Source organism: Gobio gobio (genome assembly GCF_949357685.1).
Source record: "Gobio gobio genome assembly, chromosome: 7".
Lineage (NCBI taxonomy): Eukaryota > Metazoa > Chordata > Actinopteri > Cypriniformes > Gobionidae > Gobio > Gobio gobio.
The window spans coordinates 10,134,021-10,157,364 of NC_137103.1; positions in this window are offsets into that span (position 1 = coordinate 10,134,021).

Genomic DNA, 23,344 nt, shown 5'->3' on the forward strand with positions numbered 1-23,344 from the left:
TCTGATTGCACGTGAAGGCAGCATTATGTAGCACATTCTGACTATGGACCGCCTACTTAGGAAGAGACCACGTGTTAGTCATGTAAAGTCAATCACTGTTCGCACATGCTGTTTACAGGCAGGGTTATCTGAAATAAATGATACAATTGTAAAACTAAACAGTTGTAGCCTACAGAAAACACTGTATAAAATAGCAGATGCATTGAAACACTGTGATCAGAGTATTAAGTACTGATTATTCACAAACAAAACTCAGAAAACAAGTGTATATTTATTACTCACTTCACATTTTTAAGTCCACTCATAATGTCCTGTCTAGACATAATGTCTGGGACGTTCTTTACTGGGGGTGTGTAAGAATGTTTTTGTTTAAATTCCGACTTTTAGGACAGATGCAGAGAAACAGGAAAGTCAAATATGTGCAGTGTTACTAATGCTTCTAGATCCGGTTTCTCCCAAAGCACTGTGAAACTTCTCTCTCTCACACACACGCACACACAAAAGTTGTGTTTAACGGCAGGAAGAGGGGTATAAACGCAGCAATTTGGCATATTGTCTCGTACAGGCATTTCCTGTTCTGACGTGAATTAGCCCATAAACGGGACGGAAACTGATAGACTTCCCTCGCAAGGAAACAAATGCTCCCATTCATAAAGATCCTCTGATGTCTACTGTCTTGTTCATTGACTTTTATTTGTCTCTTTCCTCATGTTCTCATCCACATCCTCTTGTGTGCTTTAAAACTGTCATTATATGCATGTGAATGTTCACAATGTTATCTTTCTCTTTCCTTTTACAGTCATATTTATTCAACCGTCTGTCTGTGATGAACAGTTTTTAGTTTGTGCTTCAGTAGAGATAAGTGTATCCTGTACACCGTTGGGAATATTGGGTGTTATTGAGATCTTGATAGTGTTACATGTGGGCCTATTTTTGTTTGTGACTGGTGTGTGTGTGTGTGTGTGTGTGTGTGTACCTTGAGCTATGTGGCCGAAATCAAGCAGCGTTTCCACTGTCAGGCCAGTAGACGCGCAGCGCTACCCTAAAACTCAAATTTAACACGCCTCTAAAAACGTCACACAACCCCACCTTTTCACCAGCATGGGGAACCTAGCCGACTGAAAACTAAAACTAGCAAAATGAACATAACGTTTGGTCTTTACTTAAAAGACACAAGACTCCAGCATCGATATTTGACGGAGACAGATGAAACATACTGTAAAACCAAATAAAATCACAATTCTAATAATGTATTAGTTCTTTAAGCGTTCTCTGGTATTTTCAATAATCATATGTGTATTTATTATGGCAATGGTTAGCATAAGCAGCCTTTAGCATCGCATATAAATATAGTTCCGCCTCATGTGGGGCCAAAAACCCCTGGCCGTTGGCCCCGAGGAAGCCCCAAGGAGGCACGATCAAGCCCCACTGGAAACGCAACTGGCCCTGGCACGCAATAGCACGCTCACTTTTGGCACAGCAATGGAAAAGCGGCTAATGCTCACAAAGCTGCAGCGACTCTATCGGCTATAAAACCAGAAAACATCATGTTTGATGAGAACTCGTGGAGCGTGATGCCTATGCGTGATGAGGGGCGTGATGTCCATGCTGAAAACCATGCCAAGCACACAGGGCTATTCTCAACTGCCCTGTATCCACCATCCTTTGGCAGCAATGACAAACAACACACAAGTAGGTTCAAACTACTTTGCATACTCTAAAGCAGGGTTATTCAAATCTTGCCCTGGAGGGCCAATGCACTGCAGAGTTTAGCTCTGACCCTGATCAAACTCACTTACCATGTTCAGGTGTGTTTGATTAGGGTTGGAGCTAAACTCTGCAGCGCATTGGCCCTCCAGGGCAAGATTTGAATAACCCTGCTCTAAAGAATGCCTAGTGGTCAACATGGTACAAGAAACCCAATCATATGCACATTTTTACAACTGGTTTTTTTTTATTAGTTTTTTTTTTTTTTTTTTTTTGGCAGACGCTTTTATCCAAAGAGACTTACAGTGCCCTTATTACAGGGACAATCCCTCTGGAGCAACATGGAGTAAAGTGCCTTGCTCAAGGACACACTGGCGGTGACCGCTGGGATCAAACCAGCAACCTTCTGCATATCAGTTCCATGGTTTAACCCACTGAACCACCATCTTACCATCTCAGTTTAAAGTTTAAGTTAAACTTTACTCAAAGATTCCTTATTAATTTCAATACATTTAAAGTATGCCCCCTCTGTATGGATAGAAAATTGTTATGTTAGGGCCAGGACAGGACATGTCCTGGGAAAACAGGACATTTGGTCACACTAAAGCCGCGTTTCCACCGCAGGAACTTTCCCCAGGAACTAGGAACTTTGGGGTGGTACTCGGTGTGTTTCGATCGCAGGAACCAGGGTCTAAATTAAGTTCCGGGTAAATATTTCCCCCTCCAAATGGCCCTGCTCGCGAGGTGGTACTTTTTCAAAGTTCGGGAACTTTCGGGGGTGGGATTTGGGCGCTGAACATGCTGATTGGTTGAACTCACGGCGCATTTTATTTCAACCGGCAGCTTTAAAAGTCTTTTGCGAGGTTCGTTCTGCGTTCAGTAAATATCAGTCTTGCTCTTTCTGTCTGATGGCGCGCGTTCGTCTGAGCAATCGCACGGTCAATGTCCGTAATAGCTGATAATAACATTCGTTGTCTTACTTTAGATCTAGCTTTACGAGCTTTCAGAATACGCTTTAGTATCAGTGCTCTTCTCTATTTACCGCCGTTTTGTTAAAGGGTTAGTTCACCCAAAAATGAAAATTCTGTCGTTAATTACTTCCCCTCATGTCGTTGGACACCCGTCAGACCTCCGTTCATCTTCAGAACAGAAATGTTTTAGTGTAAATCTGATGGCTCTGAAAGGCCTCCATTGGCACAATGGCACGGTTCACTCTCAAGACCCTTAAAAGGCACTAAAGACGTCGTTACAAAGTCCATCTCACTACAGTGGTTCTAAAATAACTTTATGAATCGGCGAGAATAGTTTTTGTGCGCAAAAAAACCCTAAATAACAACTTACATAGTGATGACGATTTCAAAACACGGCCTCATGAAGCTTCGAAGCGTAATGAATCAGTGAGTCGAATCATGATTCGGATCGCGTGTCAAACCGCCAAACTGCTGAAATTTGGCGATTCAAACCGCTGATTGAAAGCTTTACTTTTCATCACAATGTAACCCAGTGTAAATGAAATGAACCCATTTTTAACCAGAAACCCTTATTTTCGATTATCCAATATAAAAATGCACTTCAACACTGTATTTTCGCTTTTTTTCAAGTGTCTAGGAATGTGTGATGTTGTGTAGAAGCACCCACCAGCCCACTCATGTCTGCGGTTTACCTATAATCCCTCCTTGATCTGGTGATTTGATGGATTTATTGTACCTGTGGCCACATGATCAGCAGCAGCCCAGTGTTTAGTAGAAATCACTGCCTCTCTGTGTCAATCCAAACGAACAGAGCTAAAGACTGCTTACATGTTCCTCTGGCTTATTGTCAGACATCTCAAGATTCTGGAAAGATCTAGACAGAGGAAAACTGCTCATATGGCAGATTTGTAGAGAAATAGCCCTTCTGTTATGTAGCTTTCAGGATTTTCTTTACAAAGAACAAGAGGTCAAGTCGATTCTGACCGGTTTCTATTGTTCATCAGATGGAATTAATCGTTCTGAAAGAAATAGACTCTGTGTCGTTATTGTTATAGCTGTGTCTAAAGGCCTGTGCACACCAGGACTATTATCGCATGCGCTTATCACCAGCGTTTTTCGGCACGTCTTGAGTGTAAAAAAGAGAGATAGGAAAAAGAGTCGGGATAGGACTCTGGTATAAATCATGTTCATGGATGTGATTATTAACGTTACTGTAGTGAAGCAGAGCAGGGCCGAGTGTTGTGGAGCTGAGCAAGGCCGCTGGAGCGATGGTTAATAAGATGAACGCAACACACGCCTCGCGAGCAGCGGGACTTTTATTATGACACAGTCGCCGGCAGGACTTTTATTATGCCACTTCCGCTTTTCCGGTCATGAGTATGAGGCAACGCAGATCTGTTTATCATATTAGACACATGTGAGTGTGTTGAAAATTATGTTATGACGTTACTCTGTGTGTTCTCTCGGCGGCTGCTATGACACTTGTTCACACTGCAGTGAGAGTAAAGCGTTTCTGCAAAATAAAAACGGAAACCGAGGGTAACGCAGATATGATGTCATCGACAGGCCACGCCCTCACATGTCCCGGTTCCTCGGGTAAAATAGCAATTTTCTCATGATTTACAAATACTTGGAAACATTTGGGATATTGTAAGTACTCAACTGAACAAAATATATAACACTGGCCTAGTGGTTTTTGGATATTGTACTGGAAAATTTTTACCTTTAACATGCCGCGTCCAAAAAAAACAAAACAACCCACAGCGCCCTTTGTTTAGTCATGAGGCATTAAACGTTGGCGATAAACACGCATGAAAATCGTCACAGTGTGAACAGGCCTTAATTCTCATAAAATTAGAATGATTATTAAAACATTATAGTTATTATAGTTATCATCCTTGGTGTGAACAGCCCAAGTTTACCCAACCAACCTGTATGCTGTATTTCTTCCATGGAACAGAAATGGTTTTGAAGAATATTTACACCAATCTTTTATTTAAAAAAAAACAAAAAACAAAACCATATAGTGACCATAGCTCCAAAGTAGTGGCATAATCCAGCCAAATGTAGGTTATTCACTGAAAAATTCCCCTCCACCGCTGCTCTAAAATCTCATTTGCGCTTGCGTTCAGCTGTCATTATTTGACACAATACTACAGTCTTTTGATAAAAACGGTAGTTTAACTATTAATAATAATTAACTAGCAGGCAATGCAAGGTGTTCAGCATCTGACGGAAACGTATGGCACATAAGCTGACTAAAAAAACCTGCAGTGTGTAAAACACTCATTCTAGGAGCCGCGTGGGCAGATGTTCCATACGCTAATTATATCTTCAAACATTACAAATGACAATGCATAAACTCCAACTGCAAGCTCCATGCCCCCCATCCAAATCTTCCAGTTCTCCCAATAAAACGTTCAGCACGACACCGTTCCACCAGCGCCTCGTGACACCGCAGTAAATTTGATGTCTTGGGACAGTGAACCCTCTCTCGGGGGTGAGGTGTTAAAAATTGATTCTTATCTGTATTGGCACGGCGTGAACCTCTTCAGAGGTCGCGGCGACACCGGATGACCTTTTCCCGCGGAACGGGATGTAATCATGACATCATGAAGCAGCGCAAGAACTTATCCTCTCTAAAAAGACCTTTCTCCCTGTCGACTACGGTCACGCATCCTGTTTTTAGGTAAAGCGCGAGTGTGGAGATATATGGCGACTCACCCTCTGGTCAAGGTTACACTTTTCCTTTGTTTAATGACTCTCTTCACGAGCCCAAGGTTAGCAATAAACTCGCTCCCTGCCACCTTTTCACAGCCCCAGATCTGAGACGAGACGTATGCGTCTTTGGGGACTGCCATTAGAATCTATTTTAATGTGTTACACAAACAGTTTGTCTCGCTGTTCTTTGGCCTCTGTATCGCGCCGCGTCTCAGCGAGGAATGGCTGAAGGCTGCTTTCGCGCATGCCAGTGGCCCACTTATAACTTAAATGACTAGTTTAGTTAACCTCTCCGCTCAAGTCCAACATATCGTTATGGCAGCAACCGCATAATCTCACTGGCATTAACATCCGTCATCTTCCCTCTCCGGCTATAAATAAGACTGTCAGCACTTGCACTCGCATCCGTGCGCGCGCGCGCAGTGGAAGAGTGAATCAGGCTCCAGAGGTGAAGCACTTTGATAGTCCGGCAGATGAAATATTTGCTGACTTCTCTCACCTCAGGGACTGCCGCGCTGATGGAGCCACTCAGATGTGGCCCTGCGAGTCTCAGAGGATTTTCCACAGCCCACTTTCTGCTCGATCCGTGCCAATTAAGCAGCCGAATTATGTATAATAGTGGGAGTGACTCGGATTTGCCAGAGCAGGAATGCACAGGCCAGGATGACAGAGGGATACCGTTGAATAATTAGAGTGAATTTTCAGAGCCCTGGAAGCTCAATCATACTGTGCCAGACGCTAACTATTTTTAACCTTATCTCTTTCTTTCTCTTTCTTTGTAATTCGTTCTGATTTCACTTTTTCCTCACTTCGCTTTGCATGGTGTGGAATTGCAGCAGGTGTCCTCGGTGTCAAGCAGAAGACACTGCCACTGCCACTGGAGTTCGAAAAAGGGTCTGAAGCTCTTAAAAATCACTCGACAAATAGGTTGAGGTGTCAACCTTTCAGATAATTGATTGTCAATTTCAAGAGGTCAAAACAAAGTTTTAATATTTTGGGGAGATGTCTAAATGTAGCGTAAACCCTAATTTGTTACATTTTTCCAGAGGTGTAAAGAGCAGAGGTGGACAGTAACTAAGTACATTTACTTAAAGGGGCTATATGCAACTTTTTCCCCAAAATAAACGTAACAATAGCCTTTTTATTTTACCATTTATGACTCCAACATCTCCTGATGAGCATACTGACACCTTGTCAGCTCACAGTGGGTGCACCTATAAGCCTGTATCCTATTTTTCCTATTTTCTGGCGGGTCGTCTTTTCCCGCGCCGTCTGCGGATGTGACGTCACTACCGCTGCGAGAGCGAGCAGAAAATGAGAGCAGTTCTGTTTTTTGGCCACAGGTGTCAGTCGCGAGTTTAAATTTCAGAAAAACGCATATAGCCCCTTTAAGTACTGTACTTAAGTACACTTTTTGAGTATCTGTACTTTCCTTGAGTAGTATTGTTTATGGAAACTTATGACTTTTACTTCACTACATTTGAAAGACAGATATCGTACTTTTTACTCCACTACATTTCTATCAAGGCCCTCGAAGTAGAAAGTCGTAGCCGCTTTGAAAGTCAGTGGATGATTTGTTTTCTTCTTTAAAACGTGATTCGTTTTTTTTTTTTTTTTTTTTGTGCCGACAGCCTATCAGTAATCACTCTTGTAGGATCACATGAAGTTCAATGATTTCCAAGTATTTTTTGAACACCAATCAATTGATGTCAAAATATAAGGCGGCAGTTCCCAGACGCAGTGCGTGCAAACATGGTCATGCTTAAAAGTTAAAATTCAGAAGAGCAGACGTGGATAAGTCTGGAAAAGTGCGACGACACGAAAGTGCACACAGAAAGCTGCCTCTCAGACGCCAGACCACAAGGACTGAAGTTTAGTCTATTGAATCTTCTCAAATCTTATTTTAGTCAATTAAAACTAAAACAATTCAGATGCCTAAAATGTTATAGTCAAAAGACTGACTAAAACTAAATCAAAATTTGCTGTCAACATTGGTATGAAATATGATTGGTCAATTGATTTTTATAGATTTACCCGCCAATTTGCCATAGCCTTGTGGATACAGCGCTAACGCATAGGTAACGTTCCACAATGAGGTTAGTTAGCATGCAAAAACGTAGTTGGGCTAATAATGTTAACTGAAGTCCTTTCAGAAATATGTTTACATAATCCTGTCAAATAAGCACAATGTAGAAACCTTTCTTTTCTAGAATGATTTTGACTTTGATAAGAGCTTTGTAACTTTTAAACAAGTATTTAAATTAAGTATGCTAGCATGTCAGATGGAGCATGACTGGCCTAAACCACCATGATGGAACAGCGTGCATTCATACAACAATGCAACAATAATAAAATAATGCGTTTACTTTTACTTTTGATACTTAAGTACTTTAAAAAGCATGTACTTCTGTACTTTTACTTAAGTAAAAATCTATCTTTACAACTTTCACTTGTAATGGAGTAATATTTAACCAATAGTATTTTTACTTTTACTCAAGTAATGGAGTTGTGTACTTTGAAAACCATACTTGAGTAAAAGATTCCTTTCAGCGAAAATGACTCCATTACAAGTCACCAATTCCAACACAACTTGAGTAAAAGTCTTAAAATATCTGATTTTAACAGTACTTAAGTATTTTACTCGTACTGAATGTAGGCTTAAAGATGCACTAGCCCTCGACACCTGTGGGCCATACCAGAGAAAATAAGGAACTTTTGATTTGTAAGATGAGAAATCGTGTTTATTTTCTAAAATCAAAATAACTCTGAACACCTCAATATTGGAATAAATCAAGGTCGACACAACAGCATCTTAAACGTCTACAAACTCTCAAGTCTCAGTTAAGATCAAGTGCAGAGAAAGGCCATAAGTAAACCATCCTTCAAAAAGGTCTCGTCAATATAGCGGATAAATTAAATAATGTAAAGTAAAATAGTCAAAGCCTTCTTGCACTGGATGTGCTGGCTTGTGTGCTTAATTGTATTGTAATTGTAGTGCACTTTAAAAAGTACACTTTGTAATAATGTCAAATTAAGTTTTACTTTAAAGTACATTCACTTTTAAAATTACAAAGTACAACACACTTATTTTTAATGCATTGACTAACATCCTACAGAACATGTAAAGTACTTTTTTACAATTTGAACGGTTGTTTGTTATTCAATATTACATTTAAAGTAGTGCTGTCAAAATTAGCGCATTAATTCGCCAATTTTAGGCTGATTTGGCAGGTCCATTAAACTCATTCCGTCATCTGTCTCTTTTCTCGTTTATTTGACATGTAGGAGTAGACATTTCTCATTGATGACGTGCAGTAATTGTTGGTTTCTAATAAAACCATAAACAAAAATAGAAACAATTAATGCAATACAAACACATTAGCATGTCCTAAATCATACATCTGAAATCAGCATTAACAAATATATAGGATCAAAGAAAACTAAATACAACTAGAATTCAATAGAGAGAGAATATCATACACATACTTGAAATCAAACAAACAATCAAAAGTAACTCACAGTTGTGCTCATTAAGGTTTGGCCAGCCAATCAAATCACATGATGGTAGCAGGATTTTCTACACACATGCAATGCATTTTTTCAGTTTAACGTGTTCATATTTAACACAGCATCCGTTTTTTTCTGTGATCCTTTGGCTAGCGTTACATTATATGATCACGCTCTTACCCATGCAAATGCTTTTAAACCATTGAAGAGCGACAAGACAGAAGAGAACGCGCTGTCTGTGAATGTCCTGACTATGTAACACACACACGGCGCACAGAAACACGCGCGCCAGTATCACGCGCACACACAGCGCGCCAGAATCAAGTTCTCTCTTTTGTGCTTCAACAAACAACAACACACAATTATGCCAAAATGTCCGTCTGTCGAGTGTTCTCATAAGAGCAGTCTTAAATGAGTTACATAACGTCTTAAATGAACTTAAAGAGTTGCGAGGAAATGAGATGCGCATGACAGCGCGTCAGACCCGCGTCATTGGCCGATCTTAAAGTGACAGCAGCCACTAATGATGTCTGTCATTAATGTCAGTCCCTCCAGAAAAACGTGATTATGCAATCGCATAATTCAATGCAGCCAAAGTCGGCATATGCGGGGGCCGCATTTTTTCAAATACGCTGCATTTTTGCCGCATAAATTGCAGATTTCCGCACGCAAAATATCCGCCCGCATTTACAAAAAAGTCACATCTTAGCAGAAAGTTGAAAAATGTTGCGTTTACTTCACACAAGAGCAGCCATTTCCCCCTATTGCCATGGGAACGTTATGAAGTGACGTAATTACGCGATGTGAACATCATCGAAAAGCAACTTTACAGTTGTAAGATTGCACTTTTTTGTTACCAGTGGGTTAAATCATGTTTCAAAAAGTATATTAGTAGTATGTAAATTTACGTTACAGTAAGATTGCACTTTGTAAATTGGAAGCGCTTATTTTAACAGAAGATGTCTGTTTTGTATAGCTACCTCTGTAAAACAGGAAGCACACATTTAATTTTTTTATATTTTATTCATTCTTTTTTACAGATGTTGTAGCATATTCCTTTTGTAAAGCTACAGAACTTGTTTGACTCAATGTTTTGTAAGTTTGAGCCATTAAGGTCTGAAATAAAACAAGATGAGAACTTAATTATTCCCAGCACTTTCTGTGATGTAGTATGCTTGCTTATTATAGGAAGTAATAAGAAATGACTCTTTGCATTAAGGTAGTAGTCGAGTGAGAACAGGGTGTTGGGGGAATCACATTTTTTTCTCTTTTTCATCAAACCGCAATTTTTGCAAGTTCCCTGCAATTTCAGAGCATAACCCAGCATTTTTTCGAGTGTATATTTAATTTATAATTTATGCAGTTAAGAAAAGTGTTTGATAACTATTGAATTTCTGTAGGCAGGCCACAGGTAAATATGACATTTATTATAACGGGTTTATGTGAAGGTTGTAATTTTAAATGAATTGAATTAGTTTCATCGAGACATCAGTAGCTGTATTAATATCAGTGACACTGGCCTTCATTCATAAAAAGATGACATTACAACACATATTTAAAATGTACTGTCTTTAAGTTGTTTCTACATTAATTTGGAGCGTAACTGTGAAATGATAACAGTATAAAATATGAAAAACAAAAAAATGTATCAATTGACAGCACTAATTTAAAGTTCCTATATTTTAAATGTACTACACTGCAACTTGGTCAATGACAGTTGTGTAATTAAATATACATAAATATATGTCAAACAAGTTTGAATGACATTAAAGTATTTTAGTTTACCAGTAAATTCGGCATTACACTTTCACAGAATTTTAAATATAATATAATTATGAAATGATATACAAATATGTACTTAAATCCTACTTAAGAGGCAAATTGCATTTAATATCGTTTTAAACTATAATACATTTTGATTTCATTGTAAAAATAGTGTCTGAAAACATATTCAGTTTACACTTATATTCTCGCATTTAAGTATATTTCTGTAATAAGTACTCTTTTATTAAGCATGCTAAAGTGTGCTTCTTTTTCACAAGGGCTCACATCAAAACATGTCATTGATGCTGTAAAGCGAGTGTATGCTACTGTGGAAAGTGCAGAGTGTTCTTGCGGATTAGAGATCAGAGATCAGGCTCCAACTTTGCATTTGGTGAGGAATGAATTAACGGCCTATAATTGAAGCTGGAAGTGAGTCAAAGTGATTTTGAGGGATCTTTATTTTGTGAAATGAAAACAGACTGCTGCAGCCCTGCAGTGCCGCCATCATAACATCTGTCCATCTATCCCGAGCACATCACACACTACCCACCAATACACACACAATTAACTGATGTTGCTAAGCTACAGCTGATTGGACCATCTGTGTGTGTGAAATAAATACATTTGGAAAGTTGGGATTTCGGATCGGATATTGGGTAGTGAGGATATCAGACCACCACAGACTCTTTTGATTTACTAAGTAACCTCCAAAAGCAACCTGACTGCTCTATCCCAGCCGTTTAGACTGAGAAGAAGAACACACTTCATGACTTTTGTCCAGATGTTTTACCCAGTTCGCTGGAGAAGGAGGCTTGGAGGAGTCGACACTATGCCGAAAGTCATCCTTCGATGGGAACAGACTTGTTTAGCTTCAGATTATGATTCCATCCAGTCGTCGGAGATTAAACATCTCTGATATTTTGAGACGATTTTAGAACGATTTTTGTTTTCATTTGTCATGCGTCTCCTAGCAACAATGTGCATATTTCTGCATGACCTGAAAGTCTGTGATCCTTTAGGGTTTGATGCCCAGTTTATCTCTGTAATCATTTGCAATATCAGGAGGTGTATGATGACTAGTGTTTTAAAATATGTTCGCAAATTGTAAAGGCGTTTAATGTATTCCAGCCTTTAGCACATTATACAAACAAAAATGTCCTAAAAAGCTTGCAATGAAATCTAATAGTATTACTGTTAACTGCATATAGGTCCAACAATATGCAATATTGTTATTACAGGAACAGGAAAAGGACCAGAATTAAAAAAAAATCAAGACAAAATATGCTGTCAACATAAACCATGTTTATCCGTATTGCAAAATCATGTTTTCAATCTAGTCTTTTTAATACCATATAGTTTTGCTCATTGTTTTTGAGAATGAAGAATGAATTAGATCTGTCTAATTTGGCTGCTGCTGCAAAGTGGGAGAACTTGCAGCAAAACGCCGTAGATTTTGATTGGACACACTGGCCCTCATTTATCAAAAGTGCGTACACCAATTTTCCAGCGTACACCTGGCGTACACCCAAAACCACGGTGACTTTGAGATTTATCAATATGGCCGTTGGCGTAGGGCACGCTCAAATCCTACGCCAGCTCAGGAGGTGGTGTACGCACGTTTTGAGTTAGTGCGAAAATGCGCAGAAAAACAATTCCTAACACCACAAAACGCACTGACAAAGATATGCTATATTATGACCCACTGTAAAAAAAACAACAACAACAACAACAACAAATAAAGCCCTATTCGCACGGGATAAGTATTATCTGGGGACCTCATGTGATTTAGAAATTACTCCCCCACATCTGAATTTTGCGTGGCGCATTCGCACGGGATAAGCTGTGATTTTACTCGAATTTACTGACTTATCTCCCGGATATGATGTTACTTGAAAATGTTTTTTCGTTATATAGCTGTATGAAATTATAAACAGTCGTATCGATATCATTTTGATTGTTTTATAGTAATACAAATAATTTCGTTCAGTTAGAGAACAGACGCAATTAAAAACGTAACTGAGCAATAGCCTATAACAATAGCTATAGGCTACAACGGAAGATTCAGTTTCAAAGCTAAATGTAAAAGTGCCCATTTAAGCGAGTTGTCATTGTACTGTTCTGTTTTTGTGTTTTTCATTAAGAATAATATTAAACACACCATTCAAGCAATTTACTCCCAAATTGTGCTCATTCTAAAGTGAAAGTAGTAGCCTATAATCCGCGCGGCCGTACGGGAAGTCATAACGGTGTGCATTATATGCAGCCTAGCTCCATTCTTCGTGAAAGATAAAGATAGAAATGCGCACAGGACACAAAAACCTTGCAAAAATTATAATATTATCACAGGACCTCGGTGTTTGGCGAAATATGGTAGGTCATTTGCGGGGGAATTTTTACTTTACATATTACAGACATGGCCGATTCGCACGGGATTAAGATCACAGACATTCTCTGCGATTATTACAAATCACCAGAGCTCCCCACATATACTAATCCCGTGCGAATAGAGAAGTAATTATAAACTTCAGTGTTTATTTTTGTGCAACATGGACTTCAATGTTTAATTTGTGTGACTTTACCAAAGCATTTGATATGTATTCCTCCAGTTGCGAGCCTGTGCGCTTTACCTGATGTTGGTTAGGCCCGGCAGCTGCGCACGGACTGGGACTGAACATAATTCAGACTGACAAAACAATAAAAATGACATTCTTCTTCTTTTAAATAATAATAAAATAAATAATAATAATAACGACATTCTTCTTCTAAATAACAATAAGCGTCATTAATAATACAAATCATAATAATAATAAGAATCTAACAAATTGTCATGCAATTATATTAATGTGAATGAATGGTACTCCACATCACATCATCATCACTATTGTACACCCCAATACATGTGATGTGATACGAAATTAAATGCTAATTATTTCAAAACACGTGCTGTAATTTTAGGTAATTTCTCATCCAAAAAGCTATTTAAACTGGATTTCCACCGTACACCTTTTTGTGGGCGCCTTTAATCCCACTCTTTAAACTCCCAAATAAAACAATTTCGTTTTTTTTCCACTTCCCTGGTGATGGTCTCGATCTCCACGTCAGAGAAGTTTCGCTTCATTGCCGTCTTCCGAGTGTCCATGCCGTAAAATGAGGGCGTGGGGGAGGCAGAGACTTGAATATATAGGGGCGTGTTATTCTAATGACGATCGTTTTCAGCCGCGGCATTTATCAAGGGCAGGTTTTGCGTACGCCTGGATTTCAGAGGTGCGCACAGCTTCATAAATCAGGCGGTGAGAGGAGTGTAAGCATAATCTTACGCCAACATATACGCCCGTTTCTACGCAAGATTGATAAATGAGGGCCACTGTGTTTGACATAAGCTGCATAAGAAATAGGACGTGTTTTGCAATGAAACTTTTCTTCCCTATTGTTCCGTATATCCGAGTGAAACGGCTTCCCAAACAAGAACAAATGTAGCCTGGTCCTACCAGACTCTCGTACATTTCATTTGTTCAGAGAGTCTGGCCACTCTCCATTGACAAGCGGAGACAAACTTCCTTGAAGGCGGGTACTCTGTTGAAGTTTAAAACTATTGGATCAGCCCAATCGCTAACGTTTGGATGTGACGCAAGTCATCTCAAACTAGCACACAACATCAACGTCATCGTTCTCAGCCACTCCCTCTGTTCGCTGATTGGACCGGTTAAAATTTTACCAGAGAAAACCAGAAAATATACCAGTCCCAGACGGAGAACTGAAGGAAAATTAAAATTGAGCGGAAGTACGTAGGAGGGTGGAGCCAGGCTAATTATGATGTATATCCAAGTGAAATGGCTTCTCAAACAATAACAAATGTAGGGCGGGGCTTAATTTTGTCCATGTGGAATTGATTGGATGGTTGTGGTTTGCTATTGGTCGATCTCATGTGAGTGACAGGTTGCCCCGCCTTCTTCATCAGAGAGGGGAGATGTGGTTGCATGAGTTGTTTTGATTAAAGATTTCGAGGCCTAAGAATGAAAAAAATATATATTATGATGTGCACGGATGAATCATTTATAATAAATACTGCAATATTCAACAGAAACAAACTCTCAATAAAATAACTAATTGGACAAACTCAATTTAAAGGTGCAGTGTGTAGTATTTATGAGGATCTATTGATAGAAATGCAATATAATATACATAACTATATTTTCAGTAGTGATGGCAATTTCAAAACACTGCTTCATGAAGCTTGGAAGCTTTACGAATCTTCTGTTTCGAATCAATTGGTTCGGAGTGTGCATCGAACTGCCGAAGTCACATGATTTCAGTAAACTAGGCTTCGTTGCATCACTGTTTCGAAACCTCTCTGTGAACCCATGCATCATGAGCAGTCACTGAGAACCATTGAACAAGTGTCTATGGGTTTTACCTGATCTCTGGTCAGTTTTATACATTTGTAGACGTTTTAATTAGACATTAGTAATTAAAAGGAATAATAGTAGTTAATTCTCTTATTGGCCTGTTTAGCTGAGCCATCCTCGGAACAAACAAAACAAGCCTTGACAATTGATAAAAGAAGATACAGACAAATTTATTAGATTTTTAGTTAATGGCATTTTAAAGGTTTTACTTTCAATAAAACATTTACAATAGATTTGTAATAAGTGTTTTTATGCATGTTTGGCCTGGGGTTTTGTTGCATTTACACTGTTATGACCAGCAGGGGTCGCCTGCTAACCCTCCTAACCCTAACCCTAACCCTAACCCTAACCCTCACTGCTAGATACTGCTAAAATTTACACACTGCACCTCTACTTGAGGGCAGGATTTCGTTCCAATAAATATGTGTAGCCCCAATTCATAAAAAACAAATCCATGCAATGAAATGTAATTGAGTTATTCCAACTCAATTTGAGCAAATACAGTTTAAATGAAACTGATACATTTATAGTGACTTTTTATGCTCGTCAAACTAAATTGAAACATTTAATTGGAAAAGCAGTTTCATTCACAATGTATATAATGAACAAATAAGAAAAGAATGGTGTCACAAAAACTTCAAATGTCCAACATAACTGAACATTCATTTAATTGTGTTCAATCAACCTAATATATTGGAGTTTACTTAATTAATTTGTGTTGAAACTAAATGTTGTTGATGACATAGCAGATAATGAGGTAGGCCCCGAACGACTGACATCTCTCTCTTTTCAAACAGATTGCATAAACAGAGAATATTTGTTTTCGATTTGATTTACATTATTTAAAACCTGACATTTTAACGTTTCTTTAAGCATTTCATTTTGCGCAACATTTTGTTTTTATTGTGAGAATACACAAGTAGACACTTAACTGTTTCGAATAATGTTTCCAAAATCGACAGAGTATTTTGATAAGAAAAAACGTGAGGTGGTGGTGCCGGCGCAACTGCCGACCCCTGAGGGTTAAGATGATAAAATGTAAAAAAAAAAAAAAAAAAGTGTTACTTTAGTTACAAGAGGAACAACATATACATTTTTTTGTGAATTTTGATGATTTTTCATGGTGACTTTAAAAGATGATAGGTCTTTCGATTCTATGTAACGCTTATATGGTTAGTAGCAATTTATCATTTGCATTTTATTCAGATAATCGAAGCCAACATTACATCCTAAAGCATAATGGCAAGATGGCAGAACGAGAATGAACAGTCACATTCTCCTCCAAACTTCACAATATTACAGCACAGATCATAACCAATACTGAACATTCATTTAATTGTGTTCAATCGACCTAATATATTAAAAACTGGAGTTTACTTAATTAATTTGTGTTAAAACTAAATGATAACACAGCAAATAATGAGGTAGCTCCCGAATGACTAACATCTCTCTCTTTTCAAACAGATTACATAAACAGAGAAAATTTGTTTTCGATTTGATTTGCATTATTTAAAACCTGACATTTTAACGTTTCTTTAAGCATATGTCTCATGTTTGTGTGACAAGTATTCACTAAGTTACAGTTCATTTTTTGAAGCGTATCAGAATCAACTTCATTGAGAGAGGCGGCATATCGCCCATCATGGTTACTTTCTTTATTTTACAAAAAGCACAACATTTTGTTTTTATTGTGAGAATACGCAAGTAGACGCTTAACAGTTTTAAATGATGTATGACCAAAATCGACAGAGTATTTTGATAAGAAAAAACGTGAGGTGCTGGTGCCGGCGCGACTGCCGACCCCTGAGGGTTAAGATTATAAAATGTACAAAAAAAAAATTGTGTTACTTTAGTTACAAGACTAACAACATTTTTTTGTGAATTTTGATAATTTTTCATGGTGACTTTAAAAGATGATAGGTCTTCCTATACTATGCAACGCTTATATGGTTAGTAACGTTTTAGTATTTGCATTTTATTCAGATAATCGAAGCCAACATTACATTCTAAAGCATAATGGCAAGATGGCAGAACGAGAATGAACATACACAGCCTCCTCCAAACTCCACAATATTACAGCACAGATCATAATCAATACCCCCGCGCTCACACCAACACCTCCAGTGCTCATCAGGCCTTTACCTCCAGCAGCCTTTGACCCGGGGGTCAGAGGTCACATGTCCCGTTTTCAAAGATTTGATTGGGCCGTGTTCTAATTACTGCTTTGTCATTGACATAGCACCTCTCTCTCCTTCCCTGTCTCTCTCTCTCCCGCATCCCTCGTGTTTGGTAGCCTTGTACAGGCGTCGTTTCGCCCTCCCCCATCCGCCGATTGCCTGCAGAGGCCGTCGTAACGAGATGTCAGCCCACTATGAATTCTAATTTAGCTCGGGCCGGTCTGTGTCAGTTATTTGTATCGTTCCACAGGATCATCAGCCTGCGGAGAGGCTCACCGCCGCCGCGCCACTGATTATGAGTAAATTACTTGTTTTCTTCTCATTTTCGCAGTGTTTTCAGCACTTCACCAGCACCATTACAGGGCCAAATCCCAAATGGGCACTATGCAAAGGTTAATAATCCTGTTAATTAATGAACAAACCTGATATTGAGCATAACATATAATCGCTGAAGGATTACAACCCAAATTAGTAGAGTTGCGGCAATTAGACTGATGATTAACGTTTTAAGTGTGAGACTAAGAGCCCGTGCGCTCCACGATGGGTTGTAAAACTCATACTGTTGTTGAGGGAGGTTGTGGAGATGTTACCGTGCGCATTAAGCGTGGTGCGCGCCGTAGTGTGCGCGCCCGGGGTGGCTGTGAAACGTGCGGTCCCAGCGGGGGCGAGCGGCAACAGCTGGTCCCGCTCTAGCCCGGTGCTGTGCGCAAAATGATCTCTCCATCAGCATGCGCTCGCATCTGTATTCATCCACGAGTCTTATCAATAAACAGGCCGCTGACAATTAGGCAAATCCAAGGGGGGACAAAATATCCATCAAAAAAAAAAAAAAAAAAAAAAAACAGCCGCACGCTTTAATCACCGTTAATCAATAAAACGCCTTCAGATCTTTTAATTAAAGTTTTATTTGTGTGGAATCGTGTCTGTGAGATGCGGGTTTTCCATCAATGGCAGCGGGACGCTGATATCGGCCGCTTGGCCGGTCACGCCGGGGATCCGCGTTTCTGTAATTGCATTTTGTCACCTACAGAGGGAGGTGAGCGTGCCGGTTAAAGGCAGAGGGAAATCTCTCCCTAACAATTATTGTCGAGCAAATTACCAGGTAGGCAATATCTAAACTGTCAGGAGAGGTTAAGAAGAAATGGTTTAAGGAAATGAGGCGCTCAGCCGTTCATCATGGAGGCAGTTTCTGAGTCCAAATTGAAAAAATGTCATTCCATCTACAGGAATTAGACCATGTTAGCTTTGCTTATCACAGCTGCTGACAGAGGACAGGGGATAAAACTGTGTCATAAATGCTCTCTCTCTCTCTCTCTCTCTCTTTTCACTACGGCTGTCCGTCTGAAATAAAACCAGAGAGTGTGAGACCGCTGGTTGTACGGAAGAGATTTACAGTGAACAAGAGAAGAAACCCCTTGATTCCCCCTTTAGTGGTATCAATGGAGAACAGTTTTGTAGTCACATGAGAGCTGTATGCTGCCATCTGCTTCATTCTCAGCGTGGTGCCTCACACACACACACACACACACTGACTCACTCTGGTGCACATGCAAAAATACACAGACACAAGTTTAATAAGGGTGCATACGATTTAAGGAATAAATTCAATTTGAGAAGGAGAGCGTAGGCTATTTATGCTTGACGAAAACTGTATCCGTTTAAAGGACTGTAGTGCTGGGATGGCCTTTAAACTGAAAATTAGGCTATGGTAAACCATTTCTGCAGAGAGAAGTCACTGAAGCAGTGGAAGGTTTAAGTCAAGAAACCGTAGAATCAAATATAAACTAACATAATCAGGAGACTGGACAGCATAACTCGATAGAAATCGTAAGTTCTGCTTTTAGAACAAACATTGTGTGTGTGTGTGTGTGTGTGTGTGTGTGTGTGTGTGTGTGTGTGTGTGTGTGTGTGTGTGTGTGTGTGTGTGTGTGTGTGTGTGTGTGTGTGTGTGTGTGTGTGTGTGTGTGTGTGTGTGTGTGTGTGTGTGTGTGTGTGTGTGTGTGTGTGTGTGTGTGTGTGCGCGTGTGTGTGTGTGTACCCAGTAGTGACAAAACCTCCAAAAATCTCCCTTTGGGGACGTCCTCATTTGTAAAACTGGTATAAAAATAATTAATTATAATTTTATTTATATAATTCAAGTTTTTTTTTTTTTTTTTATGTAAAAATGCAAAAGGTTTTCTATGACGGGTAGGTTTAGGGTGTGGGTTAGTGTAAGGGTGTATGTGTGTGTGTGTGTTTGTTTTTGTAATTTATGAGGACACAAATTTGTATAATGACACGTAAACGTGAAAAATTAGGACATTTCATATGTTTCATATGCTATAAAAACATACTAAACAATTTTTTATTAAAAATGTAAAAATGCAGAATATTTCCTGTGATGGGTAGGTTTAGGGATAGTGTGTGTGTGTGTGTGTGTGTGTGTGTGTGTGTGTGTGTGTGTGTGTGTGTGTGTGTGTGTGTGTGTGTGTGTGTGTGTGTGTGTGTGTGTGTGTGTGTGTGTGTGTGTGTGTGTGTGTGTGTGTGTGTGTGTGTGTGTGTGTGTGTGTGTGTGTGTGTGGACTGGTAATCATCACGTTATGGGGACAAAATGTCCCCACAAAGATAGCAATATCCGAAATCCTCATCCTTGTGGGGACATTTTTAGGTCCCCATGAGGAAAACATCTTATAAATCAGACTAAGTGATGTTTTTTGAAAATGTAAAATTGCAGAATGTCTCCTGTGAGGGTTAGGTTTAGGGGCAGGGGCAGTGTAGGGGGATATAATATACGGTATGTACGGTATAAAAACCATTACGCCTATGGAAAGTCCCCATAAAAGATGAAAACACTACATGTGTGTGTGTGTGTGTGTGTGTGTGTGTGTGTGTGTGTGTGTGTGTGTGTGTGTGTGTGTGTGTGTGTGTGTGTGTGTGTGTGTGTGTGTGTGTGTGTGTGTGTGTGTGTGTGTGTGTGTGTGTGTGTGTGTGTGTGTGTGTGTGTGTGTGTATATTAGTTTATGTCTACAAGTCATCTATGTTAAAAAGTTATTATTCATATATATATACACATATTACATTTCTAATAGGTTTCATGTATGTAAATTTAAATTACAACTGGATTATTTTAACTGGAATATTTTAAGAATATATGGAATCATTTTTTTTATATATATTTTAGCCAATAATGACAGTGGTACATTCACATTTAGGCCTTGACCGAATAAGTCTTTTTTCATGCTTCACTTTCCAAGTTCTGTGGTGAGACGTCAATTATGATTTCAGATTCTTTAATGGTGATTCTCTGATATAAGTACTGAATATTGATAAACCATGTTTTTTACAAGGTATTTACCATGTTCAACATACCACACTCCAGGTAGTATGTGTGTCTTGAACATGCTATTACTTTGCTCATTTATCGTGTGGGATGTGTGAATTGTGCGTCATTGTGCTGCTGAGTGGCATTCCTGCATCACTGAGGCTGCTAGGCTAGGCTAAGCGCTAGCATTACTGTCCGTAGCCAGACAGCCGCCATGTTTCTCCGGACGTTTCTGCCTGCCGGTGTTAACTCAGCATTGAATTTGCGGTTGAATAGCACAATCCTGTTTTTATTATTGTTTTTCTGTGAAATCGGCCCATTTTGAGGTTTAATGGTGGCGTGGAGTGTTAGCGGCGAAACGGCTCTCCGGGGAGCAGAGCATCAGGCGGCTGAATTTCCACAGCCATTAAGCAGTCTCCATTCAATTAGAATGCATAGAATCCTGACACCCCATAACTTACAGCCCTCTCGGCCAACATAAAGCATGTCTATAGCGCAGCTCCCCGCTCTAAAAATACTGAGCCAATCTGACCGCCACTTTTATAGGAAGCTAATTACATCCTTGATTTTTTTGTTTCAGAAAATTAAACCGGGATTAATGGTTCACCTTATGTGAGGGGGAGTCCGCGGCCCGGGTTCGTGTGCTTTAATGCAGATAGATATACAGTGAGCCAGATGACGCTCCCGCACAGCCTCAGACTCGCCTGCCATCAATTAGACCACGGCGTCTCAGACCAGCACTCTCATACCTCCACGTCTAATAAATTATGCCGCATATCAGAAATGGCACGGTTACCTATTTAAAAAACAGGATTGTGTCGGGGAGAGCCGTAAATATGAAATATGAAAGGCAACAAATTGAGACAGTCAATAAAATCGGAGATTTGTTACCAGGCTAAATGCTACGTGCGGAAAGGTGTTGCTGACAATCAGGAGTTATGATGAAAGAAATGGACTTTGATTGGTGTTTAATTTTTTGCCGCTTCTTATTTACCACCGGATTAATTATATTCCACTTCCGCCCAATACAGACATTATTCCTAATACAGATGTCATTGTAAAAATCACCTCTTTCTGACACCGAGATTGCTTTCATTTATTCATTATTACTGCGTGGAGAATCTCATTTAAAAAGTTGCGCCTTGCTGTTTTCCATTTTCGAGGTGGAAAATCAATGCGCTTGGTGTATTTATGCATATAAATGGATCCATGGTACTTTTCTGCAGTGGGTTTTGGGCTTTTCACCGATAATATCGCTCCCTTTTCCACTGTTTATACCCTGAAAATGTGATTTTACAACGTAAATATGGCAAAGATTATTGGAGTATGTTTTTCAAAAACAAAAAAATACTTGAAATTTCACAATAGTGTCAATTTTGTTTGATAGGTTTCTAAATGCGCATTATATATGTAGGCCTCCCGGCGGTTTCTGACCTTCTGTGTTTCTAATAGCTTGTTACATAAATCTGTCCTGAAGCTTGAAATAAAAGCCTTTATAGGGCACTCACCTGAGCTCATGAAAGGCCTGCGAGGTGACTTTGACGAAGCCCAGAACAGCCACATTTGTTTGCAATTAGTGTGAGCACACCTCGTGTGCATGTGTGCGTGCTCAGACCAGGTAGTGGATCGCAGAACAAGGGATTTCTTGGCTGGTGGCCGATCGCAGGTGAGCCTTCCTGCCATCAACAACAAAGTGTGGTCCGGCGTGTTCACGCTCAGAGGTCGCGAGAGGTCACCGCCGCTGCAGGTTCTGACAGCCTGACGGATAAAAAAGAGGTGACGCTGAACTGATGTTTTCTGGACCACCCGTGTTGCCCATTCTGTTTGCATTAATGTGCCCAGAATAGACCGAGCCATAAAACTAGACGGAATCAGATGTGATGTAAGAGGCCAATGGGGCCAAATCGGACATGTTTCCATAGTGACTGGCCACTGGTTGACAAGATTTAAGATTATAAGAAACAAAACTAAAGCCAGGTGTCGGTCGTGAACAGATATGGCAGCTCTAGGAATGAAAGTCCTGCCCTTCAGTGGGAAGAGCTAATGGGCTTTCTAGTGACACATGCCATGTATATGCTACCATAATTGTATTATATATTTATTTATTTATTATATATTCTCCCAGTAACCGTTTCACAGGTTCTATCGCTCCACTTGCAACATTTCTCACAGAGACTGTCATGGCGGATGAGTAAACCTCCATCATTTTACAAATACTACTGTTATTGTGTCACAGAATGTAGTTTTAAGAGCTTTTTAGGCGAGAATGTAGTTTTTTAGACCTCAAATATGTGACTCATATTTATAGCGCATGTTTTACAATTTGTTCGGACGCTTTCGCAGATGCGAGCTCCAGGCCGTCAGTGGCCGTTCAGCGCTCATGTACCCGCAGAGAACAGCTTCATCTCGGACAGACCTTCAGGAATTTGCCGCTGGCTCTTTACTGTATGTAGATAGCGGTTAAACATGAGATATAATTCATTTGGGGCATATCAAACGGGCAATCTTTGGTCTTATTAATCTATTACTTGTTCCAGACCAAATCGATTTGGGTTAAGGGGAAAATTAAGTTTGATAACTTTATATGTAGGCTGTTTATCTTAAATCCTGTATGGCCTACTAGAGCACTGCTTTTGTGCGTTTGACTGATTGCAGTGAATTTCCTATTGTCTCTTATAAAGGGTTTTGTTAGTAATTTAAAGGTGTCATGAACTGGCTTTTAAATTTTTTTATACTGTTGTCTGAGGTCAACTTATGATGTGGTTTTTACATTCAAAAACATCATAATGA